We start from the raw sequence: 2,898 nt of genomic DNA on the forward strand, positions 1-2,898 counted from the left end.
TGGTTTCATTTGCCCGTCGAGACTGCTTCGGACAATAGACCGCAATAAATGTGAGTGGTCCATCAGTAGTGGTAATTTCGATTCCTACAGCTTCGACAAAGATTGTGTTGAAACTCGGTAGTGATTTGTATGGTAGTCCTCTCCTTATGGCGATTGAAGCCCCGCCCCCAGCTGAGGTTGTGCGATCCAGTCTGACTATCGAGTTTTCCGGCAGGCAGAAGATTATGTTCGGCTTCAAATGTGTTTCGGTTATTGCAGCGACATCGATGTGGTGTGTGTTCAGAAAATGTAGAAGTTCTAACTTCTTGTTGGCCACAGAGCTGGCAATCCAGTTAAGGATTCGAAAGAATGGATCCATGACGGTAGTAAAAAGTCATCATGACCGCAATCTGTTCCTGGTTGGTGCGACAAGCCTTTGTTTGCTGATCAAGTTTAAGGAAAAGCGTAGCTAGCTGTTCCATCGAGTACAAATTGCTACTTGCTGGGGGCATGCTGGCAGCCTGTGCATAACTCAAAAATCCGGGGGGTCCCGGCTAGGAATACCGCCAGTTGAAGGAGGTGGAAACGGCAACGTACTTGAAGTCGCTGGCAGGGTTGGTGTAACGCTAGGTTGTACACTTTTTCGATTCGACGGTCGCTGGCGAATGGCAATTTCACTTCGAGTTTTGATAAATTCTGCTCGTTTTGGACAGAAACGGCTGTTCGTAGCATGCTCTATGTCACAGTTGAGACACTTCATTTGTTCGGCTTCCTCAACAAGACAATCCACTGTTCGATGCGGACCTGCACATTTCATGCAGCGACTCTTGATGTGGCAATTCTTTGTGCCATGTCCATAGTTCAAGCAGTTGGAACACTGCGTGACATCGCGATGAATCGGTTTGTATCGTTCCCATTGCACGATGATGTTGAATAGGGCGGTGATTGTTTTCACTGTGCTTAGTGTAGTTGACCCCCTGGTCAGGTGGATCAGGTATAACTGATCACGACACTTTATGGCTTTGTTATGTCTTATCACTTTGTATACTGCTTCATCTTTTAGGTCGCAAGCGACAAGCTCCGTTTTTAACTCGTCCAGTTCCAATTCCGGTAAACCACGTAGTACAACTTTGAATGGTTTTGTAGCTGCAATATCGTGAGTGTTGTTTTGTTTGCTTCAGGTACGCCTCTACTGCCTTGTAATGTGGGGTGGATGGAACGACGATTTTGTAGCCGTCCGTGCATAGCCTCAGGGTAGCTACCAGCTCTTTGCTGATAAGTTTTTTGAAGTTTTGCCTAAGTCCAGGCGGGAAACCTTTTACGTAGAAAGGTGGCATTTTCTCCTTCTTTTCCGTTTTCTCGGTGGTTTGGTTAGTCAGCGATGCAAACTTGTTAGCAGCTAGTATCTTCTTGGCGATTCCATCATCCTTTTCAGCAGGGTCGCGAGGACGCTTATTGCTTTGCTCCTTACTGGAACCCGTTTTTCCTATTTCGTTGGGACCCGACAACGTACTGTTGTATAACGAATGCGATAGGTAAAATAAAACTCAATTTTTAAAAAAATGGCGCTTGGTTCGGTCTGGTCGCACGCCGACCATATGACACTAAGAGCGCTAAGCCGTTCAAGGTCGTATTGAAAGGTCTCACCAACGATCAAACCGTTGATGTGATCAAACTTACTTTAACAGAATTACTTGGCATAGCCCCTACCCAAGTAATTCTAATGAAACAAACAAAAATCACGAGGCGAAAACAGTCAGCGAACTGGAATTTCCCTTGTTAATTGTTTAATTCATTTTAACCGCACTGAGGTTAACAACTTGAATTTTTTTTACAAAGCACATGCTATTTATAATGTGCGAGTGAAATGGGAATTGTATCGAAAGTTTGGCGGAGGTGAAAAGTATATCACCCAATTCCGTATTTGCCAACGTTATGGCCATGGTTCAAAATTCTGTAACATGTACCAAAAATGCCTTATTTGTGGAGACTCTTCTCACAAAAAGAACACATGTTCTGTGAAAGAGAGTAAAAATTTTCGCTGTGCGAATTAAAACGGCAACCATATGTCAAATTTTTATCAATGCCCGTTTAGCAATTGTTAAGGCAAGGCAAGGTAAACAAAATTCAATTTGCCAATCAAAACAAACTTCGAAACAAAATCCTCCAAGCGTACCAGTACAACCCACTTTCTCATTCCGAGTTGTGCTCTCGTCGTGTTCGGTCGCAATTTCATTTCTATCTCGATAGTGCCGACCAGTTAATCGTCTTCAAGGTCACCGTGCATTGTATTGCGTGTGCACTGCTGCTCGTTGCCGTCGTCTATTGAAGACAAAAGAACGCATCATCGCCTATTGTTACCGTACGCCACAGACTGTACGTTGTGTCGCTACTGCGAGAGATCCAGTACCCGGCGTACTGCTGTTTGGCTGTACTGGTGCTGCTGTGTGGCTGGAGCGGCTGCAGCTTTTGCTACCGGACTCTTGTGTGAAGGACTGGAGATTGGCATCGCCCGTGCGCTGATTGCGGTGGAGAGCGGCTGCAGAAGATAAGTAGTTTTTTTTCTTGGTTTTTTTCTACAATATTATTTGTTAATTGGCATTTTGCGTGTGTGGCTTACGCGTCCAACATGGACGACGAACGCGGGGATGAAAACCCGCTCGTTCTACCGCCTAGCCCTCCCGGATACAAAGTTCCAAGGGTTAAGAATGGAACACCGCAGGAAGCTACCCATCGGCTTAAGCAGTATCCGGAGGGCAAAGCTGGTATTGGGGCTGTATTTTTCCGGTCGAAAGTGAAAGCATTGAACACAATGCAAATATGTAAAGATCTGGCACGGTTTACAGCCGTGACTGAAATTACCAAAGTACGCCCGAATAAGCTGCGTGTTTTGGTGTTCGATCTCAAGCAAGCAAACGA

Source organism: Wyeomyia smithii, chromosome 1 (assembly GCF_029784165.1).
Source record: "Wyeomyia smithii strain HCP4-BCI-WySm-NY-G18 chromosome 1, ASM2978416v1, whole genome shotgun sequence".
NCBI lineage: Eukaryota > Metazoa > Arthropoda > Insecta > Diptera > Culicidae > Wyeomyia > Wyeomyia smithii.